The 25011-nt window shown below is 43.8% G+C and overlaps 1 protein-coding gene and 1 long non-coding RNA gene across 15 annotated transcripts in view; one reads left to right on the top strand and one right to left on the bottom strand.

Moving 5' to 3' along the window:
* Positions 1 to 14304: 14304 nt before the first annotated feature.
* Positions 14305 to 19044, bottom strand: LOC101951016 (uncharacterized). Its single transcript, XR_256699.4, has 2 exons — positions 18837 to 19044; positions 14305 to 14718 (listed from the first exon to the last, which is right to left on the bottom strand). It is a non-coding gene; the product is annotated as an uncharacterized LOC101951016 (long non-coding RNA).
* An 89-nt stretch (positions 19045 to 19133) lies between these two features.
* The window catches only part of AZIN1 (antizyme inhibitor 1), a 71405-nt gene continuing 65527 nt past the window's right edge, over positions 19134 to 25011 (top strand). For 6 of the 14 annotated variants that reach the window (XR_010597968.1, XR_010597967.1, XR_010597966.1 and 3 more), the window contains exon 1: positions 19143 to 19413. The gene's annotated coding sequence lies outside the window, so the exon portion shown is untranslated. 14 annotated transcript variants of the gene reach the window in all.

Below are 25011 nucleotides of genomic sequence, written 5' to 3'. Positions count from 1 at the left end.
ATTTGTGTCCATTTATTCTTTTGCGTAGAGACTGTCCGGTTTGGCCAATGTACATGGCAGAGGGGCATTGCTGGCACATGATGGCATATATCACATTGGTAGATGTGCAGGTGAACGAGCCCCAGATGGTGTGGCTGATGTGGTTATGTCCTGTGTTGTGTCCCTTGAATAGATATGTGGACAGAGTTGGCACCAGGGTTTGTAGCAGGGTTTGGTTCCTGGGTTGGTGTTTTTGTTGTGTGGTATGTAGTTGCTGGTGAGTATTTGCTTCAGATTGGGGGGCTGTCTGTAAGCAAGGACTGGCCTGTCTCCCAAGGTCTGTGAGAGTGAGGGATCGTCCTTCAGGATAGCTTGTAGATCCTTGATGATGCGCTGGAGAGGTTTTAGTTGGGGGCTGTAGGTGACAGCTAGTGGCGTTCTGTTACTTTCTTTGTTGGGCCTGTCTTGTAGTAGGTGACTTCTCGGTACCCTTCTGGCTCTGTCAGTCTGTTTCTTCACTTCACCAAGTGGGTATTGCAGTTTTAAGTACGCTTGATAGAGATTCTGTAGGTGTTTGTCTCTGTCTGAGGGATCGGAGCAAATGCGGTTGTATCTTAGAGCTTGGCTGTAGACAATGGATCATGTGATGTGGTCTGGATGAAAGCTGGAGGCATGTAGATAAGTATAGCGGTCAGTAGGTTTCCAGTTTAGGGTGGTGTTTATGTGACCATCGCTTATTAGCACTGTAGTGTCTAGGAAGTGGACCTCTTGTGTGGACTGGTCCAGGCTGAGGTTGATGGTAGGGTGGAAATTGTTGAAATCTTGGTGGAATTCCTCAAGGGCCTCCTTCCCATGGGTCCAGATGATGAAGATGTCATCAGTGTAGCGCAAGTAGAGTAGGGATGTTAGGGGACGAGAGCTGAGGAAGTGTTGTTCTAAGTCAGCCATAAAAATGTTGGCATATTGAGGGGCCATGCGAGTACCCATAGCAGTCCCACTGACTTGAAGATATAAATTGTCCCCAAATCTGAAATAGTTGAGGGTGAGGACAAAGTCACAAAGTTCAGCTACCAGGTTTGCCGTGATGGTATTGGGGATGCTATTTCTGATGGCTTGTAGTCCATCTTTGTGTGGAATGTTGGTGTAGAGAGCTTCTACATCCATTGTGGCTAGGATGATGTTTTCTGGAAGATCATCAAAGGGTTGTAGTTTCCTCAGGAAGTCAGTGGTGTCTAGAAGATAGCTGGGAGTGTTGATAGTGAAGGGTCTGAGGAGAGAGTCTACATAGCCAGATAATCCTGCTGTCAGGGTGCCAATGCCTGAGATGATGGGGCATCCAGGATTCCCAGGTTTATGGATTTTGGGTAGCAGGTAGAATACCCCTGGTCGGGGCTTGAGGGGTGTGTCAGTGTAGATCTGTTCCTGTGCTTCTTTAGGGAGTTTCTTGAGCAGATGGTGTAGATTCTTTTGGTAATCCTCAGTGGGGTCAGAGGGTAATGGCCTGTAGAATGTGGTGTCAGAGAGTTGTCTAGCAGCCTCTTGTTCATATTCCGACCTATTAATGATGACTACAGCTCCTCCTTTGTCAGCCTTTTTTATTATGATGTCAGAGTTGTTTCTGAGGCTGTGGATGGCGTTGTGTTCTGCACGGCTGAGGTTATGGGGCAAGTGATGCAGTCTATGTAGAAGTCCAGTCTGTTGTTTCGACCTTCAGGAGGAGTCCACGCAGAATCCTTCTTTTTGTAGCATTGGTAGGAAGCTTCCTGTATGTTAGTGTGCTGTTCAGTGGTGTGTTGGAAATATTCCTTGAGTTGGAGACGTTGAAAGTAGGATTCTAGGTCACCGCAGGACTGTATCATGTTTGTGGGGGTGGTGGGGCAGAAGGAGAGACCCCGAGATAGAACAGACTCTTCTGTCGGGCTAAGAGTATAGCTGGATAGATTAACAATATTGTTAATATTCTTCAACAAAAAAACTTCAAAAACAGACTCCAACGTGAAGTTGCAGAACTGGAATTAATTTGCAAACTAGATCAGCTCACTTTGGCGCGCACACACACACACACGCGCGCGCGCCATGCAGTTTGCACAACAGAGACCTGTTTGGGGTAAAAATAAACAAAAAGGTTATTTAATAGAAAAATGCAGCACTTTAATTTGTAATTAAAGCGGTACCAGGGCTCAAGCAATTTTTTTACTTTCATAACTAATGTGGCAAGCCCAGAGGTACTAGGGCTATGAACTGCCAAGCCCAGAGGTACTAGGGCTATGAACTGCCAAGCCCAGAGGTACTAGGGCTATGAACTGCCAAGCCCAGAGGTGCCGGGGCTCAGCCCTGGCAAGCCCCAGCACAAAGTAAGCACTGGAAAAATCATAGATTCAAAGATGAAATAGTAAGGAAGGGCAAACGCATACCAGTTACACAGCAAACAAACATAAATGTGCAATTCCAGGCTTTATGCTTCTATATTAGATAAATCTCCTTTTCTAATACAAGTTACTTATTGTCTCTGAACAGTTTTCCACAGTGCCCCTTAACCCTAGGTGGGATCCAGTGTTCACAGACAGCCCCTTGCCTTTGAGACAGTCCCTCGGTTCTGGATGTCTTTCACTTCAAACCCCTTCCCTTTTAACATGGTTTGCAGAGTTTGTTTCTCTCTCTCATTCATTCATGGTGGGGGAGATTCCCGCTCGACTTGATAGTCAGGATGTCTGTGTCTTCCCATTAACTGCAATGGTCCATCATTTGTCCTTTCCTGGGTTGTATCATAGATAGTTACTTGCATCTGTTTTTTGGTAAACATCTGGATTGGAAGGAGCCCCTCCCTGCTGTGAGGTACAGTATTTGAAATTGAAGTACAGGTCATGAGCATAATACTCTATATAGATAAATGCATAGTCATAACCACAGTCTGTATACATATCTCATAATGATCATCAAGTTCAGAAGATCACAAGCTTTCATAAAAGACCTTACTCGATATTTTTATACACAACATTGTATACAACCACTTGGTCCAATTGCTTACTCTTTGGAGTTCAGACCCCCTGTCGGGATGTGTGGATCCTGACTGTCACAGTCAATTCCTCCATCCAAGTGTCTTAAATGGATCGTTATTCACATCTATTCATATATTATGGAGTTCTATAGCTAAGTCCCACATGTTTAACTCTTATGGAGAGTTTCATATCAAGTATTCATTTCAATAGTGCACTTCTTAACCACCTTAGCCATAACATATCAGTCCCTTTTTCTGAGACTTCTGAGCATAAGTGCAGTTTCAAAGCATGCGCTGCTAGTATAAAGATGGAAAAATGTGTGATCATTTTAAAAAAATTATATAACAAAAATAAGGGGAGAACAGGAAAAAAAAACCCAAAATGTAAAGAAATGGGAATGGGGGGAAAGGAAAGGAGGGCAGGAAGGGGAAAGGAGAGCAATATCCCAGTTTCCATCCACTAGGAATTAATCAAAAGTTTTTAAAAAGTCCAACTAAAATCTCTTCAAATTTGTCTGAGGGCCCTCTTCTCCAAAACGTTACCCACTCTATAGCTGCCAGGTCAGCCAAGTTCCTGTGCCAAGTTTCTATCCCTGGAGGCAGTCTTCTTCTCTAAACAATGTGACTCATTTGGCTACAAGCACTGCTCTAGAGAACTAGTTTTTCTGCAAATTGAAGCGTTTCCAAGTTGATGGGAAATATCACAAAACACAGTTCTGTGGGGTAATTTTAAGGAGATAGCAATTATCATTTTAATCTCATCTACTTCTAGCCAGAAAGATTGTATCCTGGGACAGTTCCAAACATGTGAACCAGTGTGGTTCCACCAGCGCTCTGCTTTGGCAAGACCTATGAGGAGACCAGTGTGAAGAAAGTATAATTTTCTGGTGGATCAGCTTTAATTATAGATCAGTAGTAGATTTTTTAATGTTTTGCAAGGCACTTTCCCATTGGCTAGGGCTCAAGGATATACACAAATCCTTGTTCAGGACCTGGCCCAGGCAATCTAACTTAGGGAGGGTCTGCTGGGCCAGGAGTTTTTAACAGGCTAAAGCTGGTAGGGTGAACCTATGGAGCTCTCTCCACATCAACAACAATTCTGCTGTTTCTGGTGATCCCAGAACCAAATATGTCCGTCAAAAGATGCCTACACTGTAGCATGCAGTTGGATCAAGTAGGTTGTATTGTATTTGGAGTGCTTGGAATAGCAGAAGCTGATCCTCTGAGATCAATAGAGAGCAACTTGATCATTGTTGATCTTCCCAAGATGACATTTTCCAATATTCTATGTCAGTGCCAGAAATATTCCATTGTGAGAGTGGTGGCAAGGTGACATTTAACTTGGGGGAGAATCAAAAACATAGCTCTTCTGATGCACTCTGAATCATCACATCACTGCTGGATGAGTTAGAACTCTTTGTCTCCTCATCCCAGTGGTATCTCTCCACCTTTTCCCTTATACCTGGAACATCATCCCTGATACAGTCCACAACACCTTCAAATCTCTCCTAAAGAACTCAGGACCTGATTTTTTGCTTTCATTAAGACACCTTTTCCACTACTCTCGCAGTATAAAGGGTCCTTAAAGTGAGTATAAATGCCATCTCCATTTTAGAAGATCTGTGTTTTCCTTGGAATATTGAATGCAATTTACACCCACTTTCAGACCCCTTTACAATTCCAGAGTGGTGTAAAAGAATTTAATTTGAATGAGAATCAGGCCCTCAGTTCCTTCAGCTCACCTCCCAACATTAGCCATCTCCACACACACTCATAGCCCAAAATTATCATCAAATCATTGTAATTATCTGTATATATATTTTTTCTATATCTATCTATATATACACACACACAATACCTAGTCAACCTAACCAGTTAATAAAAATTACACAAATTTATAATACATCCCTTTCTCCTATTTCCTTCCTGATGTTCTTGTCTAATTTAGACTGTTTGTTCCTCAGCACAAAAATGTCTTCCATATTATGTCTGGTAAGAGCAATGTACATATCTGGTGCTATAAAAATAATAAAAATTTAAAACATTAACTCTCTGTATGACACCTTTGTATGTCAGGAACTGCTGTCAGAGCAAAAAATGTACATGTGGGATTTGATAATGCAGTTCTAGTGCCCTGAGTAGTTGGACAAACTCCTCATCCATTGCAATAGCACCAGGCTGCACATCTAGGGAAAGCATCTCACGCAGAAGGCTAGGTCTTTTGGGTCTCCAGGGCCTGCACTCTCCAAGTAGAGCCACATTAATCTATAATTAACTGGACATTAAAGAATGATATTTTAAAAAACAGGGTGCCCCCATTAAACCTTTCAGTGATTTCTCTGTACTCCTTGCTGTGCTTGACTTCTACACATTTCATCATGGCTGCTGTAGTGTAACCTAAGTTAGTTTTTCATGAGATACTTTCATGGCTTTGTTCAGTTTGTACGCAGCTTTTGCTGGATGGAATTGATTCATACAGTAGAGAACTCCCACATATGCCATGGGAAAGATCATCACTATGATGCTCAGTGCTCTGCAAAAAATGCCATGACCTCAGTGTTTCAATTCAAATACATTGTGTTTAAAAGTGTAAGTTCATAAATGAATTGAATGTAAATCAAGATCATCACTAAGAACCAGCTTAATAAATGTTTTGAATACATTTGTCACAAAGAAATGTAAAGGTCTAACATTTTTAAACTTGCCTGTGCATGAGATCACTTGGACAACTGATCAATTTCACAGAGATGTTTTAGGTTTTATTGAACAAAATCTACTACAAAATACAAACTTTGTAACCCAATTTGAAACAATTATAAATTTATCTTGACTTATAACACATTAGACTAAAGACTAAAAATAACTAAAAAGACTAAAAATAACTGTTAGCTTTGTACAATGAATGGCCCTGTTGTGGGAAATAAATTAGCATGTTATACAAGTAAATAGTAGAACTAATCATGTTTAATTTACCCTTGGCCATGTCTAACCCAATGTGGTATTTAAAAAAAAAAAGTAATGAAAATTCAATAGAAGTCACTGAAGCTGATGAATAAAAGATACTGTGCACACATGATGATATCTCAGAAACTGATGTAATCTAGGAATGATTACATGACATTTTACGAGTATAGGGTTTTCCTAAGGATACTGAATGCTTTCCACAGAAAAATCTGTTACACTTTGAAGTCTTCACACAGAGTCCTGATGCTGCTCCCACTTGAGCAAATGATAAAACTCCTGCTGACTCGGTGGAGCTAGACTGGGCCCAAAGCAATGTGTCTAATCAGTAGTATGGGGTGGGAGATCCAGGGCAAAGGAGAGGAAGAGTGCAGGGGGGGAAATGCATGACTTCAAATTCACCCCACCTGGTACTTCCCATTCCAGTGATGGATGGCTCCTTGACAGTAACTCACCTTCCCTATCTGTTCCAGTGGTACTACAGATGAATCTAGACATGGTATCAGCTTCTGTACAGAGGAACAGATTCAGACAGCAGCTCATCCAATCTTCTCTTCCCCTCTGGCACTCAGTTCAGCTACAAGAAAATGTACCCAGTCCTATAGACCCAGCAATGGGTCACCCCCATGAGTAGCATGTAACCTTCCGGGGAGTGGGGTAATGAAGAGGAGTGAGAAATAATTTTAAAATATAAAGAAAAAATACATAGTGAGGAAGAAAAAAGCATGCAGAGAGAAAGTGGATACATAAAAGGAAAGATGCTGGCAACTTGGCCCAAGGCAACATGAGGGAGATATAGGGAAACAGCAGGGGTTATCTACTAAACAAGATGGAGGGTGAAATTTTCCAAAACACCTAGGTGGCCTAGGGTGTGTTTACACTTAACTTAGGCAGTCGTGCATGGCTGATAGTAACTGAATGATCCTGGCTATGTGTCTTGCATCAGCACAGGCCATCTTGCAATTGCAGGGCAGTCTGTATAGGGGGGAACTTTTGCAACACTCTTATTGGCACTGTTTACTGTTCCTTGAGCAAGAATACACTGCACCTCAGCTAGTGCTTGCTGCTAACAGATACACTTCGGCTGGTTGGGAGAGTGGATGTATCCCCACAGATCATATTTCCTTGTGGATGCTGTGGATGCTGGTGTGTTAGTTGGGTGTATTTCTCAGTACATTCTGGAGCTCTGTGAAGGCACACTATCTTGCTGCTTGCAATAGGTGGAAAAAGAAGAAGATCAGCTCCCAAACAAGCATTATCACCTCAGCCTTGTCTGGTTAAGACTCAGCCCCTTGGCTCTTATCTGTACCCCCAAACTCACTCAGAAGTTGAGGTCATTGACCGTTTTGGCTGGGTCTGATGAAAAGGAGCATACTGAAAACACCACAGCCCATGTCCATCTACTAACCATCCTAATACAAAATACAAATTGAACAGGAGCCTTTGACATCAGTGACTGCTGGTGGTGAGACATAGTGGTAACAGTTGAACTTGCAGTATTTCATTTAAATTGATTTTCTTTTTTAGTATGGAACACCCTTACAACAATGTTTTCTTTTCTTTAAGCAAAACTAGCTATCTAGTTCTATTTTATTTGTTTATATCTTAAGTTTACGACATTTATATTTAGTTTACGACATTTATATTTAATGTTTCATTGTCCTCTTATTTTTCTTATTTGATCAACAATGTTGCTTCATGCAATCTTGGATAAACTGGAACTAAAGTAACTAATCAAGATCTGTTTGGATGGCTCTCTGGACTCAGAGAATTAAGTAATAGGAATTTCCTTTGACACTCATCTCCGAGGACCACTAACACAATTAATCTATGAAAAGAAAATATGAACTATACACTATAGAACTAAGCGCCTGATCCTGGAAAGTGCTTAGTGCAGTATTTCTCAAACTGGGGTCACCACTTGTGTAGGGAAAGCCCCGGCGGCCGGTTCGCCACTGCAGGCCAATGGGAGCTGCTGGAAGTGGCGGCCAGTACATCCTTCGGCCCACGCCGCTTCCAGCAGCTCCCATTGGCCCGGAGCAGTGAACCGCAGCCAGTGGGAGCCGCAATCGGACAGATCTGTGGACAGAGCAGGTAAACAAACTGGCCCGGCCCGCCAGGGGCTTTCCCTACACACGCGGCGACCCCAGTTTGAGAAACACTGGCTTAGTGCATGGTAGAGGAGGGTGCTCATTCCCTTGAAGAGGAATCTGGCCAAAATTTTCAAACGGTGACTAAAGTTAGGCATCAAAGCCTATTTTTAGGCACCTAAAAATAAGTGGCCTGTGGTTTGGTATTCAAAGGTACTGAGAATAAGTAGCTTCCATTGGGAGCTGCAGGCACTCAGCACTTTCGAAAATAAGGCCACTTACATGCATAAATACGGGCTTAGGTGCCTGTTTTTAGGCACTCAGGTTTGAAAATGTTGGCCTCATCACCTTGCAAGGTCAGCCTCTGACTTGCCATGCAATTCAGCTGGCTCTAATATCCTAAACAGTAATTGTACAGTTATCTCAGCAAAATGCAGACCTACAGAATTTCCACAATTATGTATGATGTTGTATATGTGACATAGGTGCCAGTTCTGTAAACCCTTATATGTATGCTTAATTTTACTCAAGCAAATATTACTTACTATCAGGCCCAAGTGCTGGCCTATCATCATTTTAATATTTTATTTGTGAAAATGTGTTAGAAAACCCACAAAGGTTATATAATGTTTCTTGATCTTTTTCAGATGTTCTGTCATCAGTGGTTTCAGGAAAAAAATGCATGCAATGAAGGAATTTCAAATATAGAGAAAATATTTTCAAATATATTACATTAATGTGAGTCTAATTATTATGCATGTCCATATGGTTTTTACTACTGTTGTGCCAAATCCTGCTCACCTAACATTAGTGAGTCTACTCATGCAAGTAGAGAAAATAGGTCTTGTTGTCTTAAACAGGTTCAACTATTTCTGCAAATGTTGTGCAATTTATTTTTAAAAATCGAAACAGTTTGGTGTTTTTTGTCTGTCTGTAAAGTCCTGCCCTTTTCATCCTTATGGGAAGAGACCTCAGCCTTGATTTGTGGTTCTTTCCCCCCAAGAATGCATGAGGCAATGCTGTTGATCAAACAAAATGCAGATGTATGTCCATTGATATCTAAGGATGTACTGAAGTGGAATCACAAGAGAGAGCACTTTCTTTATCCTCTTTTATCTCTCACCTTCCAGTCACAAGAGGGAAATCACTGCTACCTATCAGAGGTGGAAAAACAAGAAGAGAGAAATTGACAAGTGTAAAGCACTCCTGCAAGTTTCAGCTGGAAAACTTCCTCTTTTAAGATGGTGAACTAATTAGTTTGATGCCATATTAATGTCCTCTCAGCGGGAGGAAGCTCAACTGAAACCATCATGGACTCTGGAAGATTCTGTAAGTGTAGTCTTAGAAAGCACAAGTAGTATGTGTCTCTGTGTGGGTGGGAGGCAGGAGGAAAGGTAACTGATGAGGATTATTAGGCAGCAAAGCAGATTGAAAACACTTTTAATCAATGCCTGGAACTAGTCCCAAGTAGTCATAGGACCAAATTCCAGGTGGACTTTCTACAGAAAAAACACAGAACTATTAAAGAAAATCTGGGCTATGTAACAAAAATAAAATAATCATAACTGATTATTTATGAAAAGAGGGTTGATATTACCAAGATACTCTGTAATAAAATACTATTGCATTATTTATTAATAACAATAAATAATTTGCATGTGCTGTCTTTTTAATTTTTAAAAACATTTGTCATGAGTCCTGATTTAGCTCTTAAAGATGAACCAATTTATCTAATTTTAGTATTTTTTTTAAATAGTGAATTTAGTGGTTATTAGTGGTGCTCAGCTGACTGCTCTGGAAACTGATTTCTTCAAGTTAGCCATAGAAGGTGCTCCGCACATCACCAGAATAGTATGTCTCTTCTCTGATCTGGGTGTACTATTTGTAGTGGAAAAGGATAAACTCCACTACAGCAATTCCTAACCTCTTGGCTGATGCTCCTGATTTTGGTGATTTGTGTTACTTGCCTACTAGGAACTGGAATGAGACCATCAACTATTTCCCCATAGGCTGCTGGGCAACAATCAGATGGTAATAGCTTTAGGTCATTTCTGACCTGGCTGAATTTATGCCTGTGACTTAGCAGCAAGCAGCTCCGTAGTAGATTACAGAAACCCTAAGCCATTCAGTCCTCCAGTTCTTACTGGTTAATATCAGTGTTGTTGAGTGTGTAACTTGACTCTGACCAAACAAAATAGTGTATATTTGAATACACTCATCAATTGTCCTTACTCTGCAGGCCAAATCCTCAGGATGATTAAGGTGAATCACTCAGGTTGTAAACATATCCAGAGAGATACCTCCCCTGGGGAAGCTCACATATACTAGTTCAAACTGGGTTTTCCAGAGGCCAATAGACAAAGAAAAGGCTTCTGGCATAAAAATGCTGCTTTTAAAGTGACTTGGAGTTGGGGCCTTCTTTCTGATACAGCAAATGGATAGGACCTCCTGTTCAAAAAGTGGGTGGGGTGTGTGTGTGTGTGCGTGCAACCCTTGCCGTAGGGTTGAAAATACTTTGACCTACTAGGGCTCCATAAGACTGATGGTTGACTTCTGGTGTGTTTGCTTATGTCACAGCCACCTATGAAATATACACATACAGAACCTTACAATGTAAATGTTGGGAGATGTTTAGTTTTGATATCAGGAGAGATTAAAATGAGGAGGGAGAGAAGTCTCATTGTTTCAGCTGTCTTGTATCATAGCTTGCTATTGAGAAAGTAACATCATTGTTATGCACAATAACATTAAAAATAATAATATTTGAGTTGTGACACTGCTGAAGGAAATACTAGTAATATCATTAAAGATGGAAAATTTGTATAAATTGATGGAAATGATAGAAATTTTGCTATTTTCTTTCTCAAATATATGTATAATACCTGAAAATGTCATAGAAATGTAGGGCTGGAAGGGGCCTCAAGAAGCCAGCAAGTCCAGTCTCCTGCACTGAGGCAGAACTGAGTAAACCTAGACCATCACCAACAGGTGTTTGTTCAATCTGTTCTTAAAAACCTCCAATTATGGGGTTTCCACAACCTCCCTTGGAAGCCTAATCCAGATCTTAACTATCTGATAGTTAGAAAGTTCTTCCTGTTGTAAGCAGGGTCTGAATGAACTCTCCCCTGACAGCTAGCTGGGAGGTAGCAAGACTTCAGGAGCAAACTGTATTTATATGAACACACCTAATCTACTTAGATATCCAGCAGATAAAGTGGTGTTCCTCAAAATGATCAGCTTTGGCACATGTTGGGTTACAAATAATTTCAGTACTGAATGCAGGGGTACTGAAATGATGTTATCCATGTTGTCTTTATTGTATGAATAAAGGGGAGCAGAACTGTACTTAATCTGTCCCCAATGAGGAGGTCACCCTCAGCTGAAAGGACCTTGTTAAGTCAGGGGCTCAAATGCCAGAACCCAGTGAAAGTGAGAGGGGTGGGGGGTAGATGTTCTAGCCAGGAGATGTGGATTCTCCCTAAGGGTTGTTCCCTAGGTCTGGTTTAACCTGTTCCTCCCCACTGTTGAAAGACAGAGCTAAATAGGCTTAATTATAAGCTTTTTGTTACATTAAGTACTCAGTGATGTACTCAGTACTTGTGTGGTAGTGTTTCTGCCCAGCCTACTGAGAGCTAAAAATCACTAAGGGTATGTCTTCACTACCTGCCGGATTGCCGGGTAGCAATCGATCTATCGGGGATTGATTTATCGCATCTCATCTAGATGTGATAAATCAATCCCCGAACGCACTCCCCATCGACTCCAGAACTCCACCAGGGCGAGAGGCGGAAGCGGAGTCGATGGGGGAGCCGCGGCCATCGGTCCTGTGCCGTGAGGACGGGAGGTAAGTCGATCTAAGATACCTCAACTACAGCTATGCTATTCTTGTAGCTGAAGTTGTGTATCTTAGATTGATCCCCCCCCAGTGTAGACCAGCCCTAAGAGACTGACCTACAGAGGTCACAGCAGAGAGGTAGGTGACACAAAAAGTGGCAAGGAGGCAGCAAGGAACAGAGGATGGCAGGGCAGCCAGGCAGTAAGGAACAGCAGCTGGCAGGGTGGCCAGCCAGAACAGGTGCTCATATGGCAGTACAAGTCAAGTGTCTTCTTCCCTGGGCGGGAGGTGAACTCACACAGATGCAATTCTGAACCCTGGGTCCTCACTGACCAAGGACAACCACTCTGAGTGGGGGAACAGAGAGGGGCACAGTAAAGGAACTTTTGGTTGTAGAACTCAAGAACAAGAGGCAGAAAACTCTGCCTCATGCACTCAGGGGTGGGTGTCCTGCTCGCAGTTTTATGTTTATGTTATTCTGATGCTCTCACTCCTTCTTTTCTTTAGACTAATGAAATCTCTCATTCTATGATCACTTTCACACAAATTGCCCCCCACCTTCAAATCCACAACCAATTCCTCCCTGTTGGTCAGAATCAAATCTAAAATGGCTGTCCTTGACTTTTTGAAACAAATATTTGTCCCCAATACTTTCCAATATTGGAAATTTTGCATTTTGCTATATTACTTTTCCAACAGATGGCTGGGTAGTTAAAGTCTCCCATTACTACCAGGTCTTGTTTTGGATATTTCTGTTGTTTGTTCTAGAAATGCCTCATTCACCTCCTCTTCCTGATTTGGTGGTCTGTGGTAGACCCCCTACCATGATGTCACCCCAATTTTTCCTTTTATTTTTACTCAGACTTTCAACTGGCCTGCCGCTCATCACTTTTCACCAGTTGTTTCACAGTTAATAATAAATGTGTATTTTATTTGCTTTTCATACAATCTGTCTCAAAAATTGAATTGACTGTGGTTCCCCCAGGGCTTTCAAAATGTAGTATCTACTTGGTTGCTTCCCCCATCTCTCCACAGGGTTTTTTCTTTCCATCTTCCCTGCTACTTGTACACCCTGGGGACGGAGCTCCCAATAGCAGGTTGTAAGCCTGCCTCGGTGGAAAATGAGAAGCATGTGCATAGGGATGTAGCACTACAGAGATTTTAAATTTTTGTGCCCAGATGCAGAATACCTTGCAAAATACCTGCTTTCTGCCTGCTGATCCTGGTCCTGTTGACTTATCCACATGGAACCACCTATGCCTACAGGAGAATTCTGGGTTGTAATGAACCCAGAATTACTTGCCAGTTTACCTTGTCCTCACTGAAGCGATTGACAAAAGGGAAAGCTGGACAGGTGGAAGAGGGAGAAGCAAAGACGAAGACACCCAGACCTACCATGCTTGGATGCTGTATACTTTCAAGAAAAAAAAAATTCTGAAAAGTTGATAGGTCTGTACCTTTTGCTTAAGACTATCAACTCGCTCTGTATATTATTATAAAAATACCGCTATACATAGTCTTGCATTGAAGGAAAACAAGTAGTTTCCCTCCACAGTGGTAATTTAATATTTTTCTAGTGTTGGGTGCATTTTCAGCTCAGCCATAAGTTTGAAAGCCAGAAGCACCCATCCTCATGTGGCTTTTTGGTGGGTGTAATTGAGCTGGACAATTCATTCTATACTTGTGAGTGTATAATAGAATTGTGACAGTTTGAACAAGGTGAGTTTTTAAAATATCCTAAACATGTGTCATTGTGGTTGAACTACTGGATCAGGCCTGTGGATCTGGGTTCAATTCTCAGATCTACCACTTCTTTTGTAACCTTAGGCAGGTTAGTTAATCTCTCTGTGCCTCAGTTGTAAAACTAGGATAATACTTCCTTTCCTCAGGGGGTTTTGTGAGGACAAATTGTTTGTGATGTGCAAAGATACTAGTGTTGGACACCATAAGTGCCCAGATAAACTCTATGGAATATACAGGGCTACCTAAGTTTTTTAGTCCACATATTTGCTTATGCAATAGTCTTGAGGGCCTGAGAAATCCATAAAAAGCCTGAGTTTGCCAGGTACGTGAACATGATTAAAGCCTTCTTCAGTGAGAGTTAATAACAGCCTATTAATGCTTAGTGAAGTCAGTCAGTTAATAGGCTGTCATTAGCTCACTGAATGAGGCTGCTGATGGACTTTAAAGACCTAGTTTCTGCCATGACATCTGCTTCCAAATGGATACAGCGACATTATTTTTGTGGGGACCTCCAATCAAAAGCAGGGCTCCAAGCTGCCATAAGGAAGTGATGCATGGCTGCCCACCTGTTCTGTATTTTGAGAGATGCCTTTTATTTGATGCCTAATGGTCCATGACCCATTTCCAATAAGGAACTACCACAAAACATTGAATCAGATAAAATGTGTTTTCAAGCAATAATTATGCCAACAATCAAACCCTTTGACATAAATTAATTATTTTGTACTGTGTAAACTTTTGTTCCATGAATAAAAATATTGTGGCCTGGTGTCCTTTAACAATTACTTTTGCCTGACATTTTTCACGGAGCTGTCCTTTATTTTCTTAACACACAGGTACCACCCGACTCCTTGTGAGTGACAATCAGACTTCATGCTTCCTTTCCCCCATGCTTCTGTTGTGAAGTAGAGGTGAATAGGATGCTCTAGTAATATGTTGCTTCTTCCATTTTCAGTGCCTTTGCTGAAGTGGGTTGGAGGTTGGAAAGATACGATGGTAAGTTGTTTCCTTCTCCTTGGTCCCTTTACGGGGCTGCCATGGGCAGATGCAGTGCTCAGTTGTTTCCTTCTCCTTGGCCCCATGGCTGGCTGGGGGTTGGAGTGGGTAAACACCTAGAAGATAATAAGGTAATAAATAACAGTCAGCATGGTTTTGTCAAGAAAAAATCATGTCAAACCAACCTGATAGCTTTCTTTGACAGGATAACAAGCCTTGTGGATAGGGAGAAAGCAGTAGATGTGGTATATCTTGACTTTAGTAAGGCTTTTGATACTGTCTCACATGACCTTCTCATAAACAAACTAGGGAAATACAACCTAGATGGAGCTACTATAAGGTGGGTGCATAACTGGTTGGAAAATCGTTCCTAGAGAGTAGTTATCAATGGTTCACATTCGTGCTGGAAGGGCATAATGAGTGGGGTCCCGCAGGGATTGGTTCTGGGTCCAGTTCTGTTCAATATCTTCATCAGTGATTTAGATAATGGCATAGAGAGTACATTTATAAAGTTTGTGGATGATACTAAGCTGGGAGGGGTTGCAAGTGCTTTGGAGGATAGGATTAAAATTCAAAATGATCTGGACAAACTGGAGAAATGGTCTGAAGTAAATAGGATGAAATTCAATAAGGACAAATACAAAGTATTCCACTTAAGAAGGAACAATCAGTTGCACACATACAAAATGGGAAATGATTACTTAGGAAGGAGTACTGCGGAAAGGGATCTGGGTGTCATAGTGGATCACAAGCTAAATATGAGTCAATAGTTTTCAAGTACATAAAAGATGGTTACAAGGAGGGAGAAAAATTGTTCTTAACCTCTGAGGATAGGACAAGACGCAATGGGCTTAAACTGCAGCTAGGGCAGTTTAGGTTGGACATTAGGAAAAACTTCCTGTCAGGGTGGTTAAGCACTGGAATAAATTGCCTAGGGAGGTTGTGGAATCTCCATCATTGGGGATTTTTAAGAGCAGGTTGGACAAACACCTGTCAGGGGTGGTCTAGAGAATACTTAGTCCTGCCTTGAGTGCAAGGGACTGGACTCGATGACTTCTCGAGGTCCCTTCCAGTTCTATGATATCCTAGTGAGTTGTTTCCTCCTTTCCCCCCTTACAGGGTGGGTGTGTCAGTAGCCAGCCTGTCCTCCCCCACCCCCCGGGATACCCTGCTGGTCCAGAGGGTGAGCCCGGGAGTTGCTGAGGTGCTCTGAGGCCCCAAGTAGATACTGGCTACGGCCCTATTTTCCTCTACCCCACCCCCATTACACTGCAATCCTCAGCCTCCTCCATGCATTTGAGGTCTGAGCTGCAACAGGGCTGGGTCCTCCCCCCTGCTGCCTGAGGCCCCGGTTCATGTTACTGCAGCCCCTCAGGGAACGGAGCAAATCCCTGTCGGCCGCTGCTGGGGGGAGGCTGCCCAGCAAGGATTTCCTTAAACACCCCCCAGTTACATGCAGTGTTGCCAATTTAGTCATTGGTTGGAAATTTGAATTGAAATTGAAACATTAATACACACTTTACAAGCATATGCAGTATATGAGAAAATACTTGTACCTGAGAAAGCATAATGGGTTTGAAAAGTATGAACAAAGACTAGCTTCGTCATACAGCTGTTATTTATGACAATGTCGGCACATTTGTTTTGGCTATATTGGCCTACCTAATAATTTCAAATGATTATTTATAAGCAAGGTCTGAATGAGCTCTCCCTTGACAGCTAGTGATGAGCCAGTGGTGGGTGGAAAGGCTTCAGGACCAGACTGTGTTTACATGAACACACCTACTCTGCCTAGGTATCCAGGAGACAGAGCTATACTGCCCAAGTGATCAATTTTGGCTGGGGTTGGGTTACAAATCACTTAAGTATTAAATGTGTGAGTCATGAAATGTTGTTATCCTTATTGTATGAGTAAAGGGCAGCAAAGTACATTTGTCAAGTAGTTTAACCATCAAATTTATGTTTTGTGCTAAGAAAAATTATTTGGAAAACAATTTGAACAGAGATGTTTTCAGGTCTTTCTTTTAATGTCAATGAACTTAGCCTGACTGAATGAGGGGGTCTCCCTCAGTGCTTAATTTGTGCTAGGGCTTGCCAGGGCAGAGCCTTAGCACCCCTAGGCTTGACAGTTCATAGTTCTGGGACCTCTGGGCTTGTCACATCAGTTATGAAAGTAACAAACTTGCTTGAGCCCCCAGCACCTCTTTCATTTCAAATTAAGCACTGGTCATCCTCAACTGAACTGCACTGCACTTGCTAAGCAGGAGAGTTGGATGCCATATCCTAGTGAAGAGAGAGAGGGTAGGGCACAGGTGTTTTGCTTGGTGGTGTGGGCTCTGCCAAAGAGTCACAGGCACTATTTGACCTGCCCCTGTCTTCTGTTTAGAGAGAGAGATGATTAGGCTCCATAGAGTCTTTTGGTTTGTTAAGTGACCCCCAGAGCTGAAATTACTGATAATCAGGTCTAAGTGCTTAGACCTGCTGTGGGACAGTGTTTCTGTGGAAGAGACAGCCCAGCCTGAACTAGCAGTGAGGTTCCCCCAATGAGAGCTGAAATCACTGAGAGCTGGATGGAACCGCGAGAGACCGACTCACAGAGGTCACAGTGGCAGGTGGCAGCAGAAGGTGACAGTGCAGGGACATTGGGGAAAGAGCGGTAGAGTGAACGGTGGCACGACAAACAACAGCGGTCAGAGCATTGGACTATGTTTTAGTGACTTCGCTCCAGAATGCTAGATTTGTGACTGATAAACTTATATAAATATACATTTCCTAGTAGGCCAAGATTTTTAAAATGCATTATTTGCCAAGGTCATTATCTCACATCATTGCTATCTCAAGAGGTCATTATCTTGGGGAGTTTCTGTACTAAACTTTTTTATTATTATTATTTTTTATGTAAGAACGACCATATTGGGTCAGACCAATGGTCCATCTATCCCAGTATCCTGTCTTCCGACACTGACTATTCCAGGTGCTTCAGAGGGAATGAACAGAATAGGGAATCATCGAGTGATACATCCCCTAAAAGACTGAAGTCTTGGAAACAAATAGAAGATACACTGGGACTGAAGTTCAAACCTTGGAAAACCTGCTGGCTTTCTCATGAGCAATTCTTGGCTGTTGTCTTAAAATTACTGCAATCATTATTACTGGCTTTGGAAAGTATCCACCAAGATAGGACAGATCTAAGTAATGAGAATGGTGGACTACTTTTTTTACTAAGTTCAGAGAAGACTATCACCATTCTCTCTCTTGTAAGTCTATTGTTGAAACCACTTGGGTCATTAAACAATGTCATCCAGGCATCTGCTACAACAGTAGTAGATCTTTGTCAAGCAGTAAAAACTACCCTTGGATCAATCAGAGATATCCATTGAAAATGTACTGAAGAAGCAAAGATTTCAGTCCAGAAGTAAACTAATGAAGGTCCTTAAGTGAAGAGGACAAGAAGTGTTTGTTAAGCCAGCTGAAAAAGTACACAGACTTGATTCTTACAAATCTACAATAGCTATTTCTGGATTCTACTCAACCTCTACATAGCTTTTACAGATGCCTGTCTTATAAAACACCTACAGTTGAGTGGAGTGAGGCATTACCAGCCGTGGGGCTATGATATGATCAGGACAGAATAGAACATTTTGAACACAGAGTGGAATATCATATGACAAACAAATGAAGATTTAACTTCAACTTCTTTATCATCACTAGTAGTTCAACCTAATTTTGGTGCTATTTTTCCTGGGACGAAAGAAGTAGAAATTCATCTCTTGCTGCTCCCAGTCACAACAGCTACAGTTGAGCGTTCTTTTTCCTCATTGAATAGAATTTTGTGTTCTGAAAGAAGTTGCCTTCAGCCTGATCATGAACATATCATGAAGGACTGGAAGTAACGGGCACACAAGAAGACACCAATGAGTTGTGCAAAATTCCAACAAGAAACCAAGATGTCGTGCTTCATAGTAGGCTTGAGTAGCCAACTTTAATTTTTGTGATGATTTTAAAACATGAGTTAAATCTAATAAAATGGTCATGAAACATTTTTCAGTTTTTATGATAGTGCCATGCAGCCCACCTTTACCCTGATGGTCTCAACCCTCCTCGGCCCTGACCCTCCCCCCCAAATATTCCATCCCCCCTTCCCATTACAATTCCTGGGGAAAACACTACTGCCCGGGCTGTAGGGGCCAGGCCCGGCTGCAGCTCCGGGGCTGGGTTACCTCAAGTTTCCCACCTGTTGGCTGGGCGCTCTCGCGGCCTCGCCAGGCAAAGGGAAGCCCAGCCGGTAGCTGAGGGGCAAGGGGCAGAGGCCGGCTCTCCACCGCGCTCTCGCTCTCGCTCTCTGCCGGCGCATGCGCCCCAGGCTCGCCCAGAGCGCTGTGCCTTGGGTAGTGGAGGCGGGAGATGCGGGTTACCGGCTTGGCCCGCGGCAGACACCGCCCTCTCCCCCATGCTTGTGACGTGTGGCGCCGCCTCCCGCTCCTCCTATAAGTGCCGGGCTGCGGCGCCCCCTCCTCTTCTTTCCTGCCTGCTCGGCGTTGTTGCGCGTGTCCCTGCCCGGCTGGCCGCCACCACCCCGCTCTGCCCGGCTCGCTCCCTTCGCGCTCCCGGCCTGCCCGTCTCTCTGCGCCCGTGCCCCGCCGTCCCAGCGCTGCCCTGCGCTCCCCCCGCCGGCCGCCCCCGCAGCCTATGGCCCTGGAGGGCGCCGCTGCCGCCGCCTGTATTTCTGCTGTAGGTTCCCACATCCCTCTTTAAAAATTCCGCCTAAAAAGCGAAGACGATTTACCAAATCCTTCGGGCCGTTGTCGCACGTGAGTACCCGGGCTGGGGGCAGGGCGGAGGGAGAGCCCCCCACCCCCGGGGATACGGCGTGGGGTGTGTGCAGGCCGACCCCCTGCCCTCCGGCACTGCGCATTGCCGTGCAGGGGCCGGTGGGGGAGACACCCCCAAATGCTGGTACATTCCTTTTTAGTATGGCCACGGGGTGGGGGTGGAAAGCGAGAGCCTCGGGGACTGGGGCGAGCAGAGACCCCCACACCTCCAACACTGTCAGCTGCGAAGCAGACGCCCTCCCAAGTCTAGGACTTGGGGGGGACGGGCCCAGCCGGGCTCTGCGGGCTTTTGGTCCCAGACCTCCCGGCTGGTGGAGGGGAAGTTCCTAGGGCTTCGCAGGCTCCAGCCCCCCAGAAACAGCGGAGGCTGTTTGTCCCATTCCCCGCATGAGGAGGGGGCGGGGGATCCAAGCACCGCTTCTATCCTCAGGAGGGATCCGCGGACCTCCGGCCACCCCCCGCCCCGAGCAGCGGCGGTGGGAGGCGTGAGCTGCAGGTTCTCGGCAACAGTGGCGGGCTGGGGGAGCCGTGGGCAGCACCCCTTTCCAGCAGCGGTAGTCGGGAAGAAGGGGATGAGTCAGATTTGTCCCCCTCCCCCGGTACGCATTGCTGCGGCTCTCTGCCGCTGAATGCGGGGCTGGCGTGTCCTCACAGAGCGGGGCAGGAGTGAGGTGCTGTTGCACATTTAGCAAGGGAATGTGTGTGTGTGTGTGTGGAGGGTGCTCAGCAGTTGCTCCTCGAACATGGCGGACACCCGGGTGTGTGTGGGAGAGAGCGGGGATCTAGGGGCTGCTGTACGGTGGCTGATGTATCTGTTCGGGGGGGGGGGGGGGGGGAGGGAGAGAGGAGACTAGCCACAGACCCAAATGTGACTATGTAAGGGGGCTCAGCAGCTGCTCTAACATGGCGGATTCCTGTGGAGGGGGTTGGGTGGCTGTGTGTGATGTGTCTCAGTCTGAAGTGGGTCAGTTAGCAGTAATAGCAGACTCCTCCTCCAGCTGCTTCTGCGTTGCTCGATGCCCTTTTTTTGGGGATGGGGGAGGAGAGGGGAGTCTCTTGACCTGGCTACTTAAGAACAGTGAAAAGATCCCTCCCCATCTCCCCCCAGGAATAGTCCTTGTAGCAGGAGCTGTTTCATCATCACTTCCCCTTGTCAGAGCTGCCCTGGCTCAGTAGTGCTGTTTCCCTCCCATGTGGGTTTTCACTGATTCTCTTTCTCGTTAGTAAACTGACACTCAGAATGCCATTTTGGGGGGCATAGGGAAATAGGTTTGTAACTAGATGTTTTGATCAGTAAAGAAGGCCTGACTAGACAGGAGAGGAGGGCAAGGGAGCAGAAGAGGGTGTTTGTAGCATGGCAAAGACTCTCCTCTCGCTTCTCAGAGGCCATGTTGTATGTCTGTGTAACTGTGACTATCCATCCGGGTTCTGTTGTGGTGTCACATCTTTTTTCCTATCCCCACCACTTGAGCCATGTTGTGGGTGCTGGCAGTTGGTAACCCCCAATGAGATCTTAATGCTCTGCCTTTGTTAATGGGGTTTGTGACAGGGGCGTGTGTGAAGCTCGTGTGGCAGCAGAGGGAGGAGTAGAGGTTGAGGATATTGCACAAGTGGCCTACTCTAGCCCTCTCCTGGGGGTCTTAATGTCTTGGGCACATTGACTTAATGTTGATATGCCAGTGGGTAAAGAATGCTCTTCTGTACCCCCTCTATCCTGCTTAGCAATCACGCTCAACCTCAGACACAATCTCTCCTTCCCTTGTTGCCTCAAGGACACACACACACACATTCTCCCCTCCCCTCCACCAGTCTGTCAGGCTAACAGTAACCGGGTTGCTGCTGCCCACCAGTTTTTTTGGAAGTGTCTCGGTTAAGCCCATTTTCGCTGTTTTGGCTGCCTTGGGAGTCCTTTTGGTCTGATTGGTTATGTCCTTCTCGGTCACAGTGGTGGCCTGTGGAAAGTGTATGAAGGAGGACTGAGTCACTGCTCAGCGGCTGTTAGAATGTGTACAAAGGGGGTCTGGCTGTCAGTGTATTCTCAGAGTGGTGTCAGCTGGGTGTGTTTGTGTCATGGTCCCATCACCTGCTTCATTGGAAGGGGGTGCTAGCAGAGAGAAGAGCCAGATTGTGAAGTGGGCCGTGAGCATGCAAAGGGGAGATGGTGAGGGAACTGTAGGGCTTTTTATACACACATGTAGAGGCAACATGGTGGGGACTGTATTATGCTTGCAAGTGTGCGCACATGTGTATGAGGTGATTGGGTTTGGAAGACTCATGTTCTCACTGTTAGCACACTGCCATCCATACAAAATATAAGCTTGGTTGACTTAGTAGTCAGAACAAATGTGTAACTGCAATAAGGGTGGATCCAAATTGTGGGTATCAGAGGAAAGCAAGTCTAAACCTCTTTCAATCCTTTTTGATATGCATCTTCTGCTGTGCAACATCCTGCACAACAAGAAGTGACAGTACACAGGAGCAAAAGTACTGTTACAGCGATTTCCCACTTGCTGCAATTCAGACCCTGTCTACAGCAGTCTCTGGTGGCTCAGTATAGCTTGTTTGGGTAGCCCCAGTGGAATACAGCTGCATTGTGTCAGTAGCTGTGGGAAGTGGCTGTATAACAATTATGAAATGGATTAGCTCTGGCTTTCCTTTCTCTGGGCCCCTACTCAGAGCTCTGACTTGTTCTTTTACACTGCATGCTTATATGCGAGTGGGCTGAAGTGTTGCCCCAATTCTTCTCCCCTCCCCCGAGTTTGTGAGGGTTGCCAGCTCTAGAGATAATGCACTTGCTTGCTGTTCTTCCCTTGATGAATGTGAGACACAACAGCATTTCAGCCGGTTTTTGTCGTGAATAATGGTGGTGGAAGGGGAGGAGGGGTTTGTTCCAGTCTGGACTGGTCCAGTCTGGTTCTTTCCTTCCTGTCACCATGCGAACAATGCTGCTGCCGTCGCGGCTGCTTGCGACATTGCATTCTCCCCCCCCCCCCCCCGCCCCATGTGTCTCAGACTGCAGTGAGTGCAAGAGTGAATGCCCCCTCCCTGCTCTGCCTCATGTACACAGAACAGCAATTCTCCCCAAAGCAGCTCCAGCAGGCGCGCTCTTCTGCCCGCCATCTCTCTCTATTTCCCAGCAGGGTGTCAGACAGGCAGCACTGAACTCCAAGTCTGTGGGGAGGAGGGGATTGCGGCTGCTTCTGAGGCTAGGACAGGATTTGGTAGTAACATAGTAATGTAAATGTTTCTCCTCCGGGGGAATCCTTCTGTATTGGAGAAACTGAGCTACAATAAGCTGTACCTCTGGCTGCCCCAGCCTACACTGTAAAATTAAAAGGGGACTGCATACCTTGGCTAGTTTTGAGTCTCAAATATTTTCCTTAGTGGGCTTGATGCTGATGTGAATATTCTGTGTAATAAATTGCACCATTCTTACCATAGAGGGGGATTAGGAGTGTCACGTTGGGGGGAGGGGGGGGATTAGGGACATTACATTATTTATGTAAATAAATGAGCTAATTTACATAAGACATAAACTTCAGTTTAAAAGTAATTGTAGATTTAGTGTTGGTGAAAGGGGTCAGATGGATAGCTCTGGCAACAGAAGCCACCCTGATCTGCAGGGCAGCAAGGAAGGCAAACTTCCCACACGCTGTCCTACCAGCATGCCTCAACACTGATCTTGAAAGCATCTAGGGACAACAGGGATAGTTCTGTTTCCATGACCCATGCACTTCATGCTGCCTCTGCTAAGTGTGCCAGCTAGTGCTGTGAGTCATATGATTCTGGATTGTAGGGGTTTGGGCCCTGGATATTTTAGTTCAGTGCCTTTTAGTTTTTCCTGTTCATAAGATGATATGGACAATGGATGATTTTATAAGTGTTATAAGGCAAAGTACAGCTACTAGGCATTTAGTTGCAAAAAAAATTCCTCGACTGAAAACTTTTTGTTTTGGTAAAGAACAATTTTTTTTATTGCCACTTTGAGACTTTCAGTGAAAATAGGGAAGAATCAAGCATTTCAGTCTGGACATGAGGCAATTCCTTTAATTCATCTATGCTGCCCAGATGAATTAGGGATGTGGCAACTCTGCTTGAAATGTTAGCATGTAGTACTTGACATTTTAGCACTGTCCTATTTTGATCTGGAAAACTGAACATTTTCATTAAATTCTTTACCTCTTAAAATAAAATTCTTTCAAAAGTCAGACTTCATTAAAGGATAGAACAGCATTATGGATATTTGATACAGTTAAATACTCATGCATGAGAAGTGAAATTGTACTTTCTATATATTAGTTGAGATCACTGACAAGGTGTGTGTGGGGGAAATCCTGAGTTTAGGACTTAAAATGCTAAAGTAAAATTCCAGTGCATTCCTCTAAAACACAACACAAAGTTATCGCTAGGGAATATTGTCAATTTTTATTCTAGCTCCAAGGAAACTGGCTCTCCTGCTCTCTCTCCCTCCCCTCCCCCCCCTCGCAGCATGTGGCAAAATTCATTTGGACTGTACTGCAGGTCATATTTGCTTGTATTGTGGCCTTTTATGTACTGCAGTAAAGGTCATCTTTTCTGCTTGCAACACCTGTTTTTAAAAGACTTGTTGTGCTGCAAGTGTTCTCAGTTTGAAAGCAGCATACAGATGTTCACATTTTTGAACAGCATCCAAAAATAGTGTAGATATTTAAACATTTTGCTTTTGTGAAATTAACACTTGATTTTAAAACAAATATTTCTTATGCCAATAGTTTGAGAGCTAATTTTATTGGCTTAGCTTTAATTTAAAGAATTGCAATGGAAAAAAGTTAACTGAACATGAAAAGTAACTTTCAGTCAGCTAGAAGTAAGGAATCCCAATTCATTTTTAACAAGTGTAGTTCAGTTTTAATATTCATAACTGTATTAGTAAATGTTCTATAGTTTGTATTGTAAAAGTAATGACATTTTATTAATGAGATTCCACTACAGCACTGCTGTTATGCCTTTGCTGGGATGGAAAGAAAGATGATACGTTTGGAGTGCAAATTATGTAATGTGAACTAGCATACTTCTCCTGTGTTTGCTCACTTATCCTGGCCAATACATATATAAGCAACTGCTATGATTGAAAAGACCATTATGTGATAAAGGATAGCCATTTCTTGTAGCCCATATGTATTCAAATTTTTCAGTTTAATATAGATTTACTTTTATTAAATATCAGTAGTACTCTGTATTTTATACCATGGATTACCACACACTTTTTAATCTCCGCATGCCCCAGGTTTCCAGATGACCTGTTTGCTTACATTGGTTATTTCAATTATTTTAAAATGTGACAGCCACTCTTAGTTTGTACCTGTGAAGAATTCAGTTTGTGTAAGCAGGGCTGGTTTAAACTCCACTGTTACCCATTACAGCACTTTTTGAAATGACTATTGTAATTGAACTCAGGTATATAAACCCCATATTTTAACACCTAAGGGGATGTCTACATAGGGACAGCTAAGAAAATTAAAGGTGTGAATTTGAAGTGTATTAGTAAAACTGCATTAAATTCCTGTGTGGATGCTGTTACTCAGAATGGAAGAGGCC

This window comes from Chrysemys picta, chromosome 2 (genome assembly GCF_011386835.1).
Source record: "Chrysemys picta bellii isolate R12L10 chromosome 2, ASM1138683v2, whole genome shotgun sequence".
Lineage (NCBI taxonomy): Eukaryota > Metazoa > Chordata > Testudines > Emydidae > Chrysemys > Chrysemys picta.
This window is presented reverse-complemented; position numbering and strand designations above follow the sequence as displayed.